A 22,039-nucleotide genomic window follows, 5' to 3' on the forward strand; every position below is an offset into this window, starting at 1 on the left:
CTCCCTTGTCTACTCCACTTACTCCTCTTGCCGAGGTGGAGTACAGGCGTCGATTAGCAGATTGATTTATCGCGTCCAGACGAGACGCGATAAATCGATCTCCGATATATCAAACACTACCCACCAATCCGGCAGGTAGTATAGACGTACCCTGAGGCTCATGGAGGTATGGTGTTATTCTCTTCGGTAATCTAACGAAAGCATTAGCTCTTCAGTGCATGAGTTGCACATAACTTGCAAATATTGGTATGTTTAGTTTAATTAAGAACTTCTTTAAAATATATTATTTCCTTAAAAATTAAAACACAATTTTGGTATGAATCTCTTAGTTAAAATCCCAAACACATAGCAGAAGTCTATCTATGATTTTATACCACACTCATCACTTACAGCCAAACACTTTCTGAATCTTGTATTTCTGTTTTAACATTTGTACTCTGCTCTCATTCTCCCTGGACATAATTCCTTACACAGCTTTATTAGTTTGGTTGAGTGCACAGGCCGAGGTTGCTTCCTACTTTTTTCTTAACATAAATGACAACATTAATTGTAAGCTTTACATCTGGTCTCTCCTTCCATCCTGACCCCCTCTTTACTGTGTGTCTAGATAAAATTTACCTAAAGATATAGAACTGCAGAGTAAATAGACTTCCATTGAAGTGGGCCATACGGCACTTTGACTTAGCCAGCAGGAAAAGCAATCACTTCATGATACCCACTATCCACCAAACAGAAAGGAAGAACTCCATTTTTGAGATGCACTTAGGACATGTACTCCTTTGTGATTATGTATCTGGGGAAACAGATGTTATCCAAAAGAAACCTTCAGCCAGATATTCCGCACAGCTGTGTTCGTATTTGCATTTGTCCATTTGACTTCCTAGCAAAAGGTGACAGAGAACAAAGCTGGTTGCTGAAGTATCAATAAAAAAATACGATATACATTTTAAAAATTGTCAACCAATGACTGTTTCCCTTAGCTATCACTTTCACTTAAGTATTTCTTATTCATTCAGGGCTGAATCCTGCTCAACTTAAACATGAGTATAGCCCCTATTGAAACCAACCAGTGCATTACTGTCAATAAAACAAGCATAATTTGTTCCTTAAGAACAACAAATGTATCTCAGCAGACAGCTAAGAGAAGGCGGGATAGCTGAAGGAATAATTAAAACAATTACATAGTACAGACCAAAATTAAGCTGTTGTATATATCAAGGATAAATACTGCGTCAACTGATGCCAAAGAAGGCATTTTTATTGGCAGAGAAGGGCTTATGAGAGTTGAAAAGACATTTTCCATCTGTTTTACAGTTTTCTGATTAGGTGATATCTGCAAAATTATCATTCTTGAAAGGAATGAGGAAAGGTGAATATGGTATTATGTTCTTTCTAGGGGAACTTTTAATTATAAGAAAAAATGGTGGGAGATTTAATAGTGTTAAAGCAAACGTCAGTGGGGTAAAAGACAGTATGCTCAAGGGAAAGATTTCATTCTCTATATTTAGTCTTTTATTAGATCATATTTTATTCATGCCAGGATTTAAAGCAATTATTTTCTGAAGGATATTTGGACTTATTTGAAAATATTTATGAAACCTGAAATATAGCAGCTGCAGAGCTTTACGCAACATAATTCAACGGAAATGTAAATCTGAAGACAGAATGGAATTTACAGCACCGTGTATATTTTTGGATATTAAAAATAATAATTCTTGAAAAGTCCCACAATTTATTTACTTGTAGTCAGGTATTTCTAGATGTTAGACCATGTATCTTACAATTGTTAGCAAAAACTACTTTGCCTAAATTTAAAGCCTGATCTAAAGCCCTCTGAAGTCAATGCAAAGCCTCCCAATGTATTCAATGGGCTTTGGATCTGACCAGCAAAAATAAATTGTTAAAAAAATTGATCAGTGAAAAAGCAAAGACAATGCATTTTGTATCACAAAGATTTCCATTTGCCATGTGATGTGTAACGAAGATATGATACAAGACATAATATTTATAAAATGCTTTATGGATTTTAAATTGTAGAATCATAAAATATCACAGTTGGAAGGGCCCTCAGGAGGTCATCAAGTTCAATCCCCTGCTCAAAGCAGGATCAATCCCCAGACAGATTTTTACCCCAGTTCCCTAAATGGCCCCTTCAAGGATTGAACTCACAACCCTCACTTTAGCAGGCCAATGCTCAAACCACTGAACTATCCCTTTCCTCAAAAATATATAAATATAACTGAAATGGTATATTTTAAAATAAATGTATATGAAACAACTGGTCTTAAATGGGTAAATTTTGAATCTGGGTCTACTAGCTCTCAAGATTGTCAGAAATGAGTCTGAATTGTTGGTTTATTCTGCTGAGTCAATAAAATGTGTGGTCAGACTGTTGATTTAAAATGTGTATCAATGGAATACTTCGATGTATCACCAAGTGATTTTTGTAAGAATTCATTACAAATATCTGTTGGAATTATCAGAAAACAGCAGTGTGTATTTACAATAGTTCTTTATACACTTTACATATGAACGAGGGGACTTTGATACAATTTCCACACTATCAATGTGAGATAATTGTATCGTGAAAAGAATAAGGAGGCTTTTTCCATTCAAAAAGGTCACACATAGTGATTAATATGAATCAATTTTACACGTAACTGTTAACTGTACACAAGCATATTATTATATATTACATTATTAATAGATAGCTATGAAATACAAAGTTGCTCAAAGAGGGAGACTGAGAATATACAACCTTTTCCCCAACATGGTAATCTCTCACTTGCAAACGTTCTGAGGTGTAGCTGTGACATAATTAGATTCAAATGAAAAATAAATCAGTAAATTTTAGAATGAAATGGACCTAAAGTCAGTGCAATCAATCATGGTCTTAAAATTGTGTTTATAAATTTAAAGAATTTTTTAAAAATTACGTTCCTACAATATTTTGAATGACAGTTTTTCCAGTTACAGAAACATAGATTAAAGTGTGATCTACAAACAGAACTTGCTCTGATTTACCTAAAGTCTGTTTTGAAATAGATTCAGTTAAACTAGCACAAACATGGATCTACTTAAATTATCAGTATTATTGTAGTTTCTAGGAGCCCTAGTCATGGCCAGGATTCCACTGGTAAGCACTATACAAACAGCAAACTTGACCTACAACTGATTTCTACATTATAATTTAAAACAATCCCTTATCAAATTAAACTATATTGATATAAGCTACTCGGTAAACAGATTTAAGTCATTCCATAAAAAGTTTTGTACCAGTTTACATGAATTTTAAAACTGATTTTAGTTAAACTAGTGCAAGATTTGTGTGTAGACGAAGTCTAGGAGAAGATTTGATTATATTTACACTTTAGTAACACTATGTAAAATTTACAAAACAAGCACAAGTTTTCCATCATACAAAAAGTATTTAAGCGTAGCTAAACTCTGGATATCTTAATTGCTAAGAAGACATATTTGAATTTCAGCAAACTATAAAATTTGGGGAAACAAAATAATAGTTCAAGAGATATTTCTGAATTTTGCATAATCTGCATTACAGGTGGTCTGAGTTTATCCGTATTTCATAGATCAGGTCAGCATTTCAAAGTAAGCAATATTTAAGTTATTTAAATACATTCCTTATGTTAAAGTATTAAAATAATTTTCAGAATATTTTAATATTGCTGCTTTATACAAATAAACTCAATGCTTCCCATTCCCTCCTGTGTATTTTTTCTTACCTGTCATTTTGCAGCAGGTACCAAGTAAGGGCAGTGTTCTAACATCCTCTTCCAAAATAATGACAGCAGATTTGAAAAGTCTTTGTAGGGCTATAACTTCTTAAACCATGACATGAATGTTCTAGGGGAAGGGCAAGGAAGGTCTGTGTTTCATGTCTTTGTAAAGATCAACAAATTCAAGAAGTTTTATTCAAAGAACTCCCATCTTTTAAATCCTTAATTTAAAATTATAATATCTATAGAGACACTGAGAATACATACATATATGCATGAAAAGAGAACAGATAGGAAATACATTTAGCAGCAGGCATATAATTTATGCCAATTCACACAGGTCAAAAAATTGGACCAAATTTTATTTTATCTCAGTTGATCTATATTTTGAAAGAAATTATTTCCATTGCAGTGAAGTCCTGTACTCCCGTCACTGCTTCACTAGCGTATGCAGTCTCTTCCATTTCGTAAGAATTCATTACTTTATCATGATATAAGCACACAACTATTTAAAGCTTCTACTATAATCTTGAAATAAAAAAATTCTAAATTTGATCTGAAACAAGGAACTAAGCCAGTATTTCAAGATAGCCACAGAAAATACACAAGCATCTTTAATAAATGGCAGTGTATGCCACAAATGCTTTACATCTTATAGGCCCATCTAGATGTGACTTACCTGACAGCTTACACAAAAAACCAAACAGAAAAAAATGCAATATATATGTTTCAAATAAACAGTCAAAATACATATTTCGTTGGGATGGAGGCATATATATGTTTGTGTTAAGACTTCCCAGGGGACAAAACCTGCACTAGTACAAAATCTGGGACAACTGATATTCAGCCTTGGACCATCATCTAAACAGCACTACTAAAAGCAAGGAACAAGTGATAAAGTTAAGTCTGGCTATCTTGTGAAATATTAGAGCTAGAATTTAATGACCCACGTAACATTAGAAAGAAGAGGCTGGTTCTCAGGTTTACTATTATGCTACATCCATGTACGGCCTGGCAAGTTGTGAGCTATCAGAGTAAAATCACAACAGTTTATCATCTTGCTTTTTTTTCCCTATACCAATTCTGATAGAATTGCCACTATCTTTAGAACCAGAAATCAAAGTTCAAACTATTTTAGAAATATTTTTAAAATAGGTGTAAAACTGTTAACTACAAATTAGGAATAACTTTTGAAATCCATTTTTAAAAATCTGACCCTTAGTTTTTAGTTTCTGGAATTTGAGACATAATCACTAATATCAAGTCATAATTGAGGATTGAAAAGCACACTGATGGCAATAAAGTGAGTTTAAGTTCTGATAATAGTAAAGTAGCAATATTAGTAACATTATTATGCATCTCAAGGCATTTTGCAGACATGAATTAAGACATGTTTGATGACTTTCTAAAAGATACACTCTAGTTCAAGCACAAATTACTGGGCTTGATGCAAGAATTACATGATAAAATTCTAGAACCATAATGTCCCATACTCACCTTAAAAGTTATCAGTCTATAAAAAAAGGCTCAACCGAGCAATGTGGTAAATTTTATCCCCATTTTACAGTTGGCAAAAGCTGAAGCAAAAGGACTGATTTGCCCAAGATCAACCAGCAAGTCAGTAGCAGAACTGGGAACAGAAGTCTCTTCACTCCCAGTCTGATGCCATTAACCAAAAAATCATCCTTCAATCAACAGCAATGTACCATGCCTACATATGCCTTGGCAGACCAAGTCAAAGTGCTTTCATGGCAAAACAACCTTCCCCAGCACTAGCCCTGGATGTATTGTCTGAAAGAGGCAAAAATACCTGATTTCCCCTCTTCCCACCCTATCACACCTAAGTGCAGATCAGCTGATACCAGTTTCAAGATTAAACTATTACTTGTAAAACTGTTACCCAGACTGAAATATTTCAAGAAAAAGATACAGAACTGTTGTAAGCATTATTTGGTACTGGATATAGCACTCAACAAAATTTCACTTTCAAAATATTAGAAGTTCTCAATATAATGATCAAGTATTAGTGTGTCAAATCAATTATATAGTTCACACCTGTATCAGCCACATAGTAGAGGAAGAAGAGAGAGGTTACTCATCTTGAGCAGTGCCTGGAGTTCTTTGAGATATGTCCCCTTGTTGATGCTTCACTGCAGGTGCGCTTGTACCCTACACCTTTGATCAGAGATTTCTGGTAGCAGTGCCCATTCAGCCCACATGTGTACCCCACACATCCTTGTGCCCTGTGCCAAGATTCTATGGGGCTGAATAGGTAAGCCACCCTCGGTACCTTCTTCACCACGAAGACCCACAGACTCCGAAACAGAGGAGAACGAGGGCAGGTAGTGCAGCACCAAAGGGGGACACATCTCAAACTCCAGTTATTGCACAAGGTGAGAAAGTGTCCAAGATTTTTACCTAAGGTGTCCTCAGAATTTCTCCTTCGAGTAGTGTCCCTGTGGATTCTCCATTTCAGGTAATTTGTGAGCAGTACCCCATTAAGGAGGTGGCAGGTTCGGAGCAGAGTCCAACACGAAGAGAGAACTGCATTGCGGGATAGCTCAGTGGTTTGCGCCTTGGCCTGCTAAAGTCAGAGTTGTAAGCTCAATCCTTGAGGGACCATTTAGGGATCTGGGGCAAAAATCTGTCTGGGGATTGGTCCTGCTTTGAGCAGGAGGTTGGACTAGATGATCTCCTGAGGTCCCTTCCAATCCAGATATTCTATGCCTACAGCAGCATCTGATCTTGCTGCAGGTTCCAAAGCATAATGATTAGACAAAATATGATCAGATACCAAGTTGCCACCCTACAGATGTATGCAATTGGTACATCCTTAAGTAAGGCTATAGATGTAGATTGTGCTCTTGTGGAATGTGCTACCACTCTCGAAGGGGGTTGAACATGAGTTCTGTCGTAACAAATCTTAATACAACTGGACATCAATTTTGATAACCTGTTCTGAAGTTACTGAATACTTGTTTTTGTCTGCAATGGATATAAATAGTCTAAGGGATCTTCTAAATGGTTTGGTCCTAACTATGTGTAAGGCTAACATCCTCATGATATCTAGGCTATCAAATATGGTTTCCTGAGTAGTCCAGTGTGGTTTGGGGGGGGGGGGGAGGGAATCTGGGAGATGAATGGGTTGATACAAAATTCTGAGGACACCGTAGGTACAAAAAACTTAGAAGTACCTGTAGTGACACTTTCTCTCTGGTGAATACTGTAAATATTGTGTCTGCCATTAAGGCCCCCAATTCTCTCACCCTTCAGGCAGAAGTTATTGCTATCAGGAAGATTGTCGACTTTGATAAATCTACCAAAGAAGATCTAACTAGTGGCTAAAAAGGGTGTTTCATAAGGCAAGTACTAGGTTCAAGTCCCAGCTTGGAGTAAGATCTCTGTTTTGTGGGGAGATATTTGACAAACCTCTTAGACATCTTGCCATAGCTGGGTAAGTGAAGAGTAAAAAAACCCCTATGGGTATGTGAAAAGTTTTTATGGAATTTAGAGAAAGACCCAATGTTTTCAGTTCCAATAGGGAATCCAATACCCTGGAAAGAGGAGAACAAATTGGCAACATCTGGTGATTGTTACACCAAAGATAATACTGTTTCCATTTTCCAGAGGTATTTCTTGTAGATTCTTTTCTACTATTCTACATGTTGTACATCTGACAAACAAGGTATCACTATTACTGAGAACCAATGAGGAACCAAGCCTGTAACCTCAAAATCTGCTGGTTGGGGTGAAGTGATCAACTGGCACCGTGGGTCAGGAGATGAGCACTGACCAACAGCCTCCACAAAGGGAAAGAGATGAATCTGATCAAATAGGGATACCAGACCTGTCTTGGCCACATTGGTGCAATCGGTATGACTCTGGCTCGATTTTGCTGAGAACCTTTAATAAATGGTATCAGTGGTTATGGACCGAGAAGTCCTTTTGTCCATGAGATGAGGAACATGCCTCCTAGGCATTAAGGATTGAGCTCTCTTATGGAACAATACCTGATGCATTTTGTAGTGGCTGCTATGGCAAACAGACTGACCTGCGGGAACCCCCAAGGTAAGAATACCTTGTGGAGGACTTTTCAGATCCCATTAGTAATTTAGAAAGAAATGTATGCTGACGTCATCTGGCATGGTGTCTGAATACCTCGGAAGTACGAAGCTGAGATGACTGTGTTGTTGGTTTTGCACCAATCCCAGAGTTCTACTGCTACCGCACCAACATTTGGGAAAAGTGCACCTCCTTGACGATTGATATAATACATGAATGCCTAGTTGTCTGTCACTATCTTTACTGACTTCAAATTGATTAGTGGTAGAAAGTGTAAGGAAGCATTTTTGATGGCCCTCAATTCCAAAAGCTTGATGTAGAGAAGCTATTCTTATAATGATGCTTTCCCCTATACCTTATGAGGTCCCAGATGTGCCCACGCAACCCAAAAGTTAAGCATCTGATATCACTCCAGTAGGCAGAATTTGCAAGAGCAGAACACCTACACAGGGTTTGGTCAGGTCTTTACACCAATTGAGTGAATGCAGAACCCACTGGAGAACAGACAGTAACCTGACTAGGCTGTGTTTGCTTGGTTTGAAAACTGAAACCATTCCTGTTGACTTTGGAGGTGTAATCAGGCATGCTGCCCTACAATGACACAAGCTGATGTGTCCCAGCAATTGGAGACAATCTCTTACTGTTACTTGAGGAATACCCTGAATTGTTGAAATGAGATTCACTAGTGTGAGAAATCTGCTCAACAGTAAATATATTCTGCCTGTCACTGCATCCAGGAAAGCTATGAAATCTAGACACAGTAGTGGAGTCAAAATGGACTTTTTAAGGTTGATTTAAAGGACCTGACTGTGAAACAGGGAACACATGATCTTTACTGACATCAACACTTCCTGATACAATCCGCCCCGATCAACCAACTGTCTAGGATGGGAGCACGAGTATACCCAAATGATGTAGGTGAGCGGCAACTACTGCCAGAATCTTTGAAAATATCCTGTGCCAAAGATAGGCCTTAAGGGAGCGCCATATATCAGTAGTGTTTGTTATTAGAAAATGAAAAGGGTGAATAGCGACATGACAATATGCTTCTTGTAGGTTGAAAGCTGCAAACTAATCTCTTACTTCTAATGAAGGAATTATTGCTGCCAGGGTCACCATCCTGATTTTTTGTTGCTTTACATATTTGTCAAGAGACTTGAAGTCTCAAATTGACTTCCACCCTCCTTTCTGTTGATTGGATGGTTGAGACTCTCAACCAAGTCATCAAAACTGTCATTTGGTGGACATAACATCTGATTTTCATCTCTTGGCTGTGGGTTCAAAGGGTCCAGGGGAGAGGCAGTCAAACAGGCGGATCATGGACTAAATCCCGACTGCCAGACGCATTTGTATAGATCCCAAAACTTTTTATTTACTTATTTTTATTACTTACTCTGTAGACTGGACTTTTACTATACCTTCACCAAGAAATGTGAACCTTGACAAAAAATAATTGAATATCCCTGGCCTATGGTATGTTGAATACAGGGCTTGGTATGCTCTTTGTGCAGCAACCAGACCTACTAAATCTTTTATTTACAGATCTTTAAATCCCTAGGGATCACAGTGTCGCTCTTGAGTCTTTTAAAATGTGGAGATACACATCCATCAAATCTGCAAAGAGACTGTGACCGTGAAAGGGGATTCGACAGTACTGTGAACCTCTCTTGGAAAGCCCGACAGCTATAGCCAAGATGCTCTTCTCATAACCACTGCGGTGGAATCAGAGTGTGCTGCCTTATGTGCCCCATCCCAGGGGGCCCGGAGTACCTTTGCCAGGAGATGATCCTCTTGTATAATGGATTTAAATTGGTCTTGATGCTCTTCTGCCAGATGCTCATTAAATAATATAATTTGTTATAATTTAAATAGCCATATTTGCACATGAGATTTATTCCTTTCCTCCTCCTGGTTAAAGCCTGATGTAGATCAGGACCACAGATGTACTCTGTGCCACTGTACCATCTACCTCTCTACCAGTCTCCAGTGACTGAGACATCGATGTGAACGGGGAACTAGCTATACTGGGAGTTCTGTGTATGGTTGGGTTGGTCCTACATCCAAAGCAGGACCTAAAGCTTGCTCCATCATTAGGAGTTAATACTTTCTCTATTTTTTTAAATCTATCTTTGAAGGAAGTGCAGATCCTGCACTTACTGGGGAGAAGAGTATCATCCAGACAGCAGAGGCACTGAGTATGTCCATCACTTATTGGAATAGCCTCACCATAGGAGAGGCACCTCTTGAATAGGAGCCCAGCAGGTCCAAGAAAAACTAATGAACACAGATTTCCCCTTCTGGGGGTTAAATTAACTATATAACTGTCTCTGTGAATAAAACACTTGGCTTTTTTATGGAAAAAAGCCCAAAGGGAACAATTGTTCCAACAACTATCACTATAAGGTAATTAAGTGAGAAAAAGCTAAATATTAGAGAACAGGCACACAGACACCAAAGGGAACTCTGAAAGAACAGAAGGCAGTTTGCCTACATAGCCCCATATAGCCTCAACACCAGGCATGAGAGTGTGTGCGGTGTAAATGAGCAGGCAGAACAGGCACTACTACCAAAAATTGTCAGTTAAAGGCATATGACTCAGGTGCACCGGAAGTGGAGCACATACAGGGACACTACTCAAAAAAGTATAGACTATACATTTAAAATAAACATATATCTGAAGCAGCATGTAGAATAGACAGTGAAGTGAGAGCTAATGCTTAATAGCTACCTTTTTCTAACCTTCACTGTATACTGCCATCCTGCAAACCAAGGAATGCTCTCCAATCTTATGTTTGATTCTAGTATAATTTAGCATGCATTGTGATCCATCTTGAAAACTTCTCTGCTATGAGGGCACAGAGTTTTCAATTCATAAGTTTATCTCAGGCTGAGTCATAAGAGAACTGTTACAAAAAACGAAATCTACAGCCTTCTTTAACTTGACACATTGGTTTGTATGGAAAGTGAATAGAACATAAAGCTGTTATCAAGACTACAGCATGGTTTGTTCTTCTGACATCAGTTCCCCTCTTCCCCCCGAGTGGTGCTAAAATAGCAAATCTTTCAATGAGCTTTATGCTTCCTTCACTCTACATTCCTACTCACCTTTAACAGGTTTACTCTTAAGTGGTAATTAAGACTTATTTCTGCTCTCTCGCTTGTGAAGGCAGTATAAAATCTTGTAACAGCAAATGACTAGAAAAAGCCCTATCACCACCAAGAGCTTAAATAAACTAAAATTATAGTAAATAGAGATGTCAAAACACAGTATAAGATTGTATTTTGGAGAATGAAAGGCAAGGATTGTTTTAATCCTAACTCTGACCTCACTTTTTTATTGGAAGACTTGAGAGATGTATCTAGTGAGGCACATTCATCCAGTCTGGCTCCATTTCTTTACTTGTATAAGGTGTTTTTAAAACTTAAAGACTTGATAAAATTGGTAATACTAGCTTAATGGCTTTTGCCTTGAAATAATTTATATGGAATTTTAAACCCATGAGAGCTCTCTGTTGCCACATTCCATTTATCTACATTTTTGTATAATTGGGATGTGGTAATCAGTTCAATTTATATTTCCTATTTAACTGAGTCTATCCCTTACTGAGAATGATGTCACATTACTAGTTACTGGCAGAAACTCAAGGTTTATAGGAATGAGAGAATTAAAATAATATACCTTAGTTTTTAAATACCTATAACTCTGAAGGAGGCATTTTTCTGCCAAAGCAATTTTATAACTGTATTTCTTCTTCTTCTTCTTCTGGAAGTCACCAATTACAGCTTCTACCATGATATGAATGCTATTGCAGAGGTGGGTAGAATTCCAAGGAGCACTTCTGCCGGGACAGTCGTAAGAACAGCACAGTGATAACAGGGCTGTGCAGTGTTTGTTTCTATAAAGAAGTGAAGAGTTCTCTAAAATGGTATTAACATTCCACTTTTCTATAGAACAGACATGTCCAATTTCACATGTTCTGATTTCAGCCCTTTGATTTACAGCATGGTCCCAGGCTATGTCTTCATCTCTCCCTTATATGTCACCATTCTTTACCCATTTCACTATCATCCATGAAGAAGAAAGTAGTAGCGTTAACATCACAAGATTACAAAAGCACCAGAAGCACTGACAATGGTCATACCATACTATAGTTTTGTGACCAATGTGACTCTTATTTGCTAGGTATTTGGTGTATTAATTATAATCCTCATCATTTGTCAAACCAGGAATCCAACGTAACTTTTATTAAGTATACAATTTGTGTTTTATGCAATGTTTCAGCACCACGTAATATTAAAATAAAGTAAAAATTCATTACAATTATGAAAAATAAGCTGACTCTTTTCAAGTGTTCATGAAATGTTCACCTAGATAGATCTGTTTGTTGCCAAAACAAATTTCAGTGACAAGATGATCTGAGAAATCCCTAGTTGTCCCATTTTGCCCTGTAATGAGTAATACCCTTTAAATAACTAGTTTCCTTCTTCATAGCTGAAGAACGGCTTAATTAAAGCCTAAAAGAGCCAATCACCATAGCATACCATATATATGTTTACTTATTCTGTGTACATTAAATGCACATGTAAATAAACATTCTAAAATTTTGAAGAATTTTACACAGATAAAGTTTATGAAGAGATGGATCAGCTTAGTCTGGGATGGGTTTTTTTTTGTTTGCTTGCCTGATTTTTTAATTTTTGACTTCCAGATTCTTAAGGGAATGAGAGGGAGATAGAGACTGAAAAAATGATAGTCAAATCTAATCTTTCAATGGTGCTTTTTACACATGAATCTCTCTAAGTATCCTATAAGGCAGTGAAGAGATATCACCTACTACTTTTAATTAGAATTGTCATTTTATATTCTGTAGCTCAATTATTGTGTATTCAAACATAAATTTGGGAGCTCATTAGCATAATTATAGTTCAGAACTCTTATAATGAAGTTAAAGCATAAACTTTTAGGGATTACAGTACACCAAAGCCTCTCACAACCCCTCTTTTTAACCTCAATTAACAGGTTAAAATAAAATATACACATACTCACACAAGGTATAACATAGATACACACGAAGAATACATAGGTGGAGGTGATATCCTGCAAGACCATATGATAAAACTGTATTTACCATGCACTTTGACCTCCTCTTCTTCAGCTGCCCACTAATCAACTTCTGTTGGTTTACTACTCCAACCCTCTGAATTATATAATAAACAACAACCTAGTTCTTATATAGTGCTTTTCATCAGTAGATCTCAGAGTGCTTTACAGACAAGGTCACAGTATCATTATCCCCATATTACAAATAGGAAAACGGAGATACGAAGACAGAAAATGACTTGCCTGAGGTGACTAGAAAGCCAGTGGCTGAGCTTGTAACAAAACCCAGGTCTCCTGAGTCCCATGCTGTATCCACTAGGCCATGTTACCTTTCTGCATAACAGATACCACTTTTATTTTTGAAGCCAGCTTTCCAAAAAAAAACTGTGTCCTTCCCCTAAAATATGGAAGTCTCCCTCCCCACCATCCTATTATACTGATTTAAGGCTCAAGACACTCTATATTCAATGCCAGACCAGTAAAAGATTTAAGGCTCTGATGTGTCACAAAAACGTAGTATCAATGGGAAAAAAAAGATATCAACTTTCAAATGGGATACACCACTTGATTCTGTTGCCTTAGAAAGTCCCCTAAATATCCAATTTTTAGAGAGATGTTATGAAAGCTTTTTAAGTAATATTTAGGTTCGTTAAATGTATTCATTATAATTCTTCCAAGTCTTAGAAACAATTATATATGAGAATATATAATTACTCCCAGATGCAAGATCTACATTAAGACACTGATTCTGCAAACACACGTATGCAAAATTTTCCTACTATAGTAAAGTTGAGCATAGTCTAAATGTTTACAGGATTGGGGCCTAAGATTATGATCACGTATCAGTAATTTAAGGATAAAAACATTACAAGAGTGCTGTAATTATCCCAAAGCAAGTGTTACAAACCCTGAAAAGTCAGAGTTAAGATTAAACTTTAAAGAAATCCAACATATTAAAGCACACAATTGCACAGTTAAGGCACCTAAACAACCTTAGCTCTGCTCCATAATGTTGCCGTGAGGGGAAAAAAATACGAACAACCCTCATCTATTCTTAAAATCTGTTATTTAATCTGAGACTAGAAACAGTGAATATAAATGAATCACAATATTCAGTAAGTACAAACATCACTAAAGTTCAATTGTTTTCTGATTTCTGACATTGCTATGCTTTACCCCTGTCCCATCTCAAAGCATGCTTTTATTACTATAGATGACATTGTACTGCCTCAGATGTTGACATAATTAGTTGCAATTTTACCCCATAGGTTCACTTTCAGACTTAAGAATGGTCACTGGACCTCCTGATTTCAATTCTCTTGGTACACCAGTTGGTAAACTCTTTTTATAATGAATAATCCCATTGCAATATAAAGTGGCATTTCCCAATAAAACAAAATGAAAGAGCCAAGTACTATGGCATATGGCATCTCATAAACCCATCAAAATATGAAAGTTTACTATTCCCCCCCAAATATATTTCATATAGACTAGTTTTATGCCGTGGATCATCCTAGTCCACACCGCATCTTCAATTATTTTCTCACTTCTAAAAGGTGAACGTGACTGCACTCAAACTGTAATTTGTGATTATATATCTGAATTCTCCAAATTACAGTATAAAATCATTGATTTAAATCATCTTTTGCACTGGTACGTTTAGTTATTTTCCTAAAGAAAGGTTCCTTCTCCCTGGTTAGGGACCATTAGAATATGTTTATTTGCTATTAAATATAGCTTTTACACTACAGTTAGTGCTGCTTTTTGCTAACCAGGAGAGTACACTATCTATATATATTATTTAAGCAATTATACATCTTAACATACACTTCTTCTGATTTTTAATTTTTATTGTGATAAAAAATGGTGAATGGTGCATTTCTTATTTTGTAGATTAATTTTTAACCTTGGTTTGTGTCAGTCTATCTGGATAGAAATTCAAATTAAAAATGCATAAAAACAGCATTTTAATTGTGATTAACTAGTTATATAAAGCTACCTTAAATGTGCTGCTTATACAAGAAAAAAGTTTCAGAAAGTTTATCATATCTGGGTGTGCTTTTAAAACTAAATGATTAAAAAAGGAAATCTTGTCCCTAGTTAGTGAACTGAACTGATTGTTTCTGGTCACCATGTCCAAGATTTTAGTACTAGATCTCATCCTTTCACATCTAATTTTTATTCAGAGATTGGAAGCTGAAAACAAGATTTCCTTCTTTTTTCAACTCCCGCCTCATTTCTTAGCTTTGAATTAACTAGTCATTGAACTGAACTAATTGAATAAATGAAGAAAATATTCTGCAGAAGAAGCTACAGGTATCAAAAGTTCATTTAGCACTTGAAAAACTCTGTTTCCAGATGCTTAGGCAATGGGTTCAGTGGTCTTTCTTTAAAACATGGCAGCAAACGTACTGCTTAATATTATTTTTGGTATTCAATTTAAAATGATTTTACCAAATTATAAGAAGTTTAAGCCTTAACATAAGTTGTCAACTTTAAATTTAATTTTAAATAGGTTTTTTTTAATCTGTATAAATTTAATTTTAAAAAATCCAATTTAAATATAAATCTGATTTGTTAAATCAATGTTTTATCCATCCTCATGTGCAATAGATTCAACATCCACAAAACGTACATTGTTCAAAGGAAAGCAAGTTTAACAATAAAAACCTCATCAGTACTAGCACAGTAAGTCTTAGTCGCAGGGTTGAAAGAAATGCTCTAACAATCTGATCCCACACTGGTGTATTAGCATTCAAAACTATGGGTGAGTAGGATGTATGTACACCGGACATACTGTATATCAGTTAATTGTGCTGAAATTGCATTAATGCAAAAATGTAAACATAAAATCAGAGACATCAGATGGACATAACATGGCAACAGTAAACTGACATTATAAAGGTTCTACAACAATATTCACAGCTCAAGCCAACATGAAGTTAAACTGTATATAACTTTCATTACTGTAAATCAAAATACTTAAAATATATTTGTTAATGTGATTATTGCAATAATTTACAAGTTGATATACCATTGTAATTCTCCTATAAATTAGATTTCTGATCTCTAAATATTGTACTTTGAAAAGTGAAAATCACATTCCTCAGTACTAAATGAAAAATATTATTCTTTGTATTACTTGGAACAGCACTGGTTATTCCAAACAAGTTCAGATGCAGAACAGTTACTGATAATGCAGTAAATTATAGGAGTCTGAAGTCTAAATTGCATCAAAAATAGAGGACATAAAACTATTGCTTCATATTATACTTGGTTCTCTTCCTGTAACTTTTCCTTTAAATGTTTTTGCTTCAAACTGATTAAAACTGTATCTTACCTGTTATATACTTTATCCCCTTAAGTGATCACATACATATTGTGTCAGACTAGATGATCACAATGGTTCCTTCTGGCCTATATTTCTTACACAAAAAATTATTTCACATGAATTTTAGAATTCTTGACAAATAATAAATTGCGAACTTTGAGTATCAAAGCTTCCTCTCTGATAGAATAAAAGTGCAGGCAGTGAATAGGTAAGCTCCCACAGCTAGCACACAAGCAAATTCTGGAGGGACCACTTATAGGTTAAGTTAATTAACTCTCCAAACCTTTAATTCTTGACCTCTACTGAGACTGACATTAACAGTACCACTTATGATTTTTCAATAACATGGACATTTGAAGATGAAGAATGGGACTAAAGCTCCCAACTCATTTCTCATCCATTAATTTCTAAGCCAAGTATTTGTCTGATAGTATTGAAAAGACACTTAAACAGGACATGATAGCAATGAATATTTATTTTCATAGTCCTATTGAATAATAGATGCTGAACCAGAAAAAGATTAACACACTAAGTTTGCAGTTTACTTATGAAATATTTATTTACTGTGGACAGAGGACACTTACAGGCAAAAAGCTTCTTACTTATGACTGAAGACAGCTTTCTTACAGTTTCAGTCAAACAGATGGACGATCTACCCACAAATAAAAATTAGTAATAGCTGACAAGCAGCTCACTCATGCTATCCAGGCTGATCTATGAATATTTCGATTTTAGATGTCCATGTTGCTTAATCATTTCTAATTAACAGAAAAATCTTTACATGAAAACACATGTACTAGCAGTTTATAAGGCCACTTATGTTTGGGACTGTAATTGAACTACATTTTGATAGTAGCTGGTTTACACAGAACTCTTTCAATTGTATGCTAGACAAATATCTAGGCTTGCCAGAAGCACAATTCCAGCCACAGAATATCTTTTTTTTAAAATATGAAGTACTAAAGAAAAAGAGGAGGGAAGTAACAACATGGATGGCAGACGCAGATGATGCTGGGAAGGGCAGTTATAGACATTTGAAATGTTTGTAAGTAAAATGTCTGATTTAACTCTCTGGGAAATAACAAAATAGAAAAACTGTAAAACAGTAATCATATAGACTACTGGACCATCAAGATCCAACAAGCTGATTAAAATATGCCAGTCAAACATATCTTTTTAACCCCAGAGGAAGTATTAATATTCACTAATCAAAGAATGAATGTAGCCAGTATGGATATTAAGAAAAGTAAGAGCCCAACATGAGTAAGGATAATTAGCCACAGAAATACATTTTCATTATAAAATAAATTCTCTTTTTTAAATCGCCTATGGCTCAAACTATTTATAACACATTTTCTCTGCTACCTAGGTTAACTGGTAAACATGTATGGGTATGCAGAAAGCAGAACTTTTACTTATCTTTAGTTTGCCTCTTTCAAACATCCTCACTTGAAATAATATTGTAGTTTCCCCTTTAACCATATGATTAGAATTTATAGGCTGAAGAGTGGGGCTTGGGCATTTGCAGACCCTGGCCCCAAAACATCCCAGCTCTATTCAGTACCCAGATTTAAAATCTGTTAACTGCCAAGTTATATTCTTGCATCCCATTCTGTTCACACTTTTTCTACTATAATAAGGTCAGTAAGGGATAGTCTTATAATTCCATACTGTTTGGACATGACAGTGAGAGGGTTCAAATTATATTTTTTGAATCTTTTGTTACTCTTATGGACAAAAAACATTCAGTCATGAAACTGAGTCTGACACACCAATCCCTTAAGAGTAATGTGTAAGAACTTTTTTTAAATGTAACCAAGTATTTTAGACATTAACAGGAAAAGTATCTCTGACAGTAATTGGTTCAATTTTTTCCCCTATAAAAACTTTCACGTATGACAAACTTCAAAAAGTATATGGTGGTATACTTAATATAAATACAAAATTAAACCACAGTCCTGGTTTATTTTCATTGCATGTTTGTTTATTTTTCACTTTTTGCAGTTTACACACAGAAGAACTGTTTGTGCTTACGTTATTCTCAAGATATTCAATCTTTTTCATCAGAGCAATAACAATATCCCCATGTTCACTGCATTTTTTAAAAAATTAAACACTTAATGCCCCACATCCAGCAGGACAGCAGAAATAAGCACTCTCAGTGAACAAAGGAATCAAATCACACAGCAATGTACTACATAAGAACATCCATACGGAGTGAGACCATTGGTCCATTTAACCCAGTATCCTGTCTTCTGAGAGTGGTCAGATCTACAAGAGTTAGATATGAAAGCACTAAAATAATTAGGCACAGTTAGAAGTTTTAAGATCTATAAATTCACTACGCACCAGAAAAGGAAGTAAAAAATATATTAACTCACAGATGTGTGTGCATGATGTTTGTTCCGATTACTACTAGAGATTACAGCAGCATTTTATTCTAGTTAATAGGACAGCACAAAAGACAAAAGGGATTTTTCACCATGTCAACCAGCCGTTTAATGCTGCATGACTTAAATGCAGAACCATTCTATAAAACAGGAACATAAAAAATGCTTTAAAATATAAACTTTAAATCTGAATTTACCTTTTACTGTAGATAAAAGTATATTTAAGATGGAAAAGACCTACTAAATCTACCCTGAAAATGCAGATAAAAGCTCTATCTATATTAAAGGTTTCTTTCTGTATGTTCAGAATGTATTCATAAGTATTGTTTATGACAAAATTCAGTTTATTATATTTAAGAAAGTTGCAACAGAAGTTTTACTAGTTAAAAGTTCATCATGGATTGATTAATCATGGTAAAAGTATCATGTCTCATGGATTGTCACAGAAAGCTGAAGTGAGGCTTTTAAGATGATAGATGTTTTATGAAAAAATCTATTGATAAACTTAGGCTTTAATTCTTCTCACCAATGCCTTGTGCTGATATGAAGACATTCCCTACTATTAAAAAAAATCCATAAAAGATATAAAGTCTATCATTTATGTTGAGAGTTACAGGATTCAAAATTACACAGTCAATACAAGTTATAGACAAGATCAAATAATACTGCAAGTTTCTTCATGCAGTTCTCTTACTGTTACATTTGTAGGTATCATTTCAAACAGATTTTAGTAAAAATTATTGAATCTAAATAATGAAAACTCTGAGACATTTGCTATAAAGGTAACATATAACAGTTGGTACCCTAGAAAGAAGATACAAGACACTTACTTCACTTTGTGACTCAGAAGCCTACTTCACAATTTGTTTAAAATGTGAAAACAGGATTTCAAAGGAATTTTCATTCTCCTTGTTGTATAAACATGACACATACACAGTAGATTAAACAGTCGTTATCAAAAAGTTGCTTTCCTACAACCTGCTCATTACATAACATTTTCCCATTCCCCATCACAGGCAAATTACAGTAATATTATCACATCTTACCTAGCTCTTGCATTTTGTAGCAGGAGTCAGATGAGCATACCTCTTCTAAAAAAGTGCATTATTTTTGCAAGTATGGAGCAAGTCTTAACAATGGACTTCCTACTTTCTATCACACAAAGTTACTGCTGTCTCTCTCATAACTCCTGAGGTTATTTCCAATTAGAATACAAGAATTATTTAAGAAAGTAGTGCTTCACAAAAACTATTTGAAACCAACTGAAAGGCCAATTAAAATGGTTCTATTTTTTCAAGCCAGGAAGATGATTAAGAAATAAAAGCGAAGATGAGGTAAGGGGCAACAGTGTAGTATACTGAAAAATATCTTTAAGAGTAGGGCTGAAACAAAAAAGTATATGTTATAACGAGTTCAGTAATTACACCAGTGAACTATGTAAAAACTTCAAGTAATTTGAATAGAAATTCAAAATATGATCTTATTACAAAGCTTGTATTATATTCAGGAGGACACGTTCTTAGTACAATATTCTTATTAGTACAATATTCAAAATGGTAAATAAGAGAAGGAGAAAAGGTCAGTTATTTAGAAAATTTGGTTTGAACTTTTATTGCATCTCTATGTACGACTGGATCTCTTCTGTCTGAAAGACATGTAGCCAATAAAAAAGCATGATAGGTTCAGGAACTTTCACTCATCTGGAAAGGTCTTCAGGAAGTTCTTCTAAATATTTTATTTTGTGAGAAATCCAGTCTAGTGGATCTGAATCACAAAAATTAATTTCCAAATTAAAAAAAATATTTTTTCTAAGAACCAGAAAGCTGGGCAGGTAGGTAGTAAATAGTAATAAACTCAAAAGTGAAAAATCAAAGTCACAATATGTATGCCAGATAGCCCTTCTTAAACCAAAGTAACTGAGACTGAAATGTGGCATCTGCATGCCACACATTGTCATGCATCAAGGCCTGTGATAGCTGGGAAAATATTGTGTTATAGTAAGAATAACTGACATGTTTCTTCCAAATCCTGTATATATGCACAGTGCCCTCTTCTGCATGGATGCCCTCTTTCCTTTTCTTTCCAGAGCAGCAAATTGAATATTACTAACAGTTTTCAGCACAATAATACACAGAATAGCTTTCAATGACTCCAAAAACTCTCAGGTTTGTTGTATTCTATCAAAATGAAAAAAGTGTAATAGTTTCTCCCAAGTTTCGTGACTTGTTTAAACAGAATGTTAATATCGTCCAAACCTCTGGACAACACTACAGGAAGACAAACTGTCTCATACAAAAATTAAGTCATTGTGGGAAGAAATTTCAGAAACATCTTTCTGATTCCTCATGTATAACTCAAGGGCATTACAATAGACAACTATTATGTGAATTACATAACTTCTAATTTTCTTTACAGAATAAAAATATATGTTACTACCATTTATTGCTTATATTACTGTAGAGCCTAGGAGCCATAGTCATGAAGCAGGACCCCATTGTGTTGCAAAAGCACAGAACAAAATGACAGTCCCTGCTTCCAAAAGCGTACAATCTAAGTATAAAACAAGAGACGACAGACGGACAGACAGACAGGGTAGCAAAAGGAAAAAAAAAATGAGACAACACTGATAAGCAGGACAGGCAGTCAACACATCAGCAGCCTTAACCATCTCTACTTACCATTTTAAACAAATACTTTAGGAACCCCACTTTACAGCTGGCCTTAGTTATACCTGTTTTTATCATCTTCCCAAAGGGCTACAGAATGACCCCTTCCTGGGCATGAAGCAGTCACCATTGAGGAAACTCCAGCTGGCACAGAATGCGTCAGCCTGTCTCAACAACCCAGGTACCGTGCACACTTCAAACCTGTGATCTATTCTCTAAGATGGCTTCTCACAGAATAATGTGTCAAGTTTAAGATCTATGTTATTTTTAAGGCAGTCAATGGTTTTGGCCCAGGATACCTAAAAGTTCACGTAAGATCACTATTGTTCGGGCACACATACAGCAGACAACAGCTCTACTCCTCAGGCACCATGGTACTACCCACCACAAAGGTGTGCAGGAGACTTTTGGGGGGGGGGGACCAGTTCAAGACACTGGAACTAACTCCCACAGGAATTGAAATGTACCATAAACCTCACTTCTAAGTGCAAGCTGTACTACTTTGACCTAACTTTTGCTAATAAAGACAGTGCAATCAATGTAATACCACATACTGAAAAAAAGACAATTTCTCCTTGTGGAGGAAGAAAAAAGAAAGAACCACATGACAGATTCTTGTTACACTGCTTAATGTGCTTCTGGAAGATGTTCAGATACTATAGTTACAATGGCCATACAAGAGCCTGAATAATACATAAGGATTTGGCCAGGACACTCAGAATGAAACCCCCTACCGGGAAAAAAAACAACCA

At 35.6% G+C, this 22,039-nt stretch overlaps 1 protein-coding gene across 5 annotated transcripts in view; it reads right to left on the minus strand.

Moving 5' to 3' along the window:
• PSPC1 (paraspeckle component 1) overlaps positions 1–22,039 on the minus strand; it is a 120,381-nt gene that overhangs the window by 31,886 nt on the left and 66,456 nt on the right. The window contains exons 7-8 of one of the 5 annotated variants that reach the window (XR_004000245.1): positions 3,744–3,864; positions 2,756–2,807 (exon numbers count right to left, since the gene is read on the minus strand). The exons of 2 other annotated variants lie outside the window; for them this stretch is intronic. The gene's annotated coding sequence lies outside the window, so the exon portion shown is untranslated. Of the gene's footprint in view, positions 1–618; positions 881–2,755; positions 2,808–3,743; positions 3,865–22,039 lie in introns of those variants that run through there. 2 more of the 5 variants (XR_004000241.1, XR_004000244.1) reach the window with 2 other exon arrangements.

This window comes from Gopherus evgoodei, chromosome 1 (genome assembly GCF_007399415.2).
Source record: "Gopherus evgoodei ecotype Sinaloan lineage chromosome 1, rGopEvg1_v1.p, whole genome shotgun sequence".
NCBI classification, from domain to species: domain Eukaryota; kingdom Metazoa; phylum Chordata; order Testudines; family Testudinidae; genus Gopherus; species Gopherus evgoodei.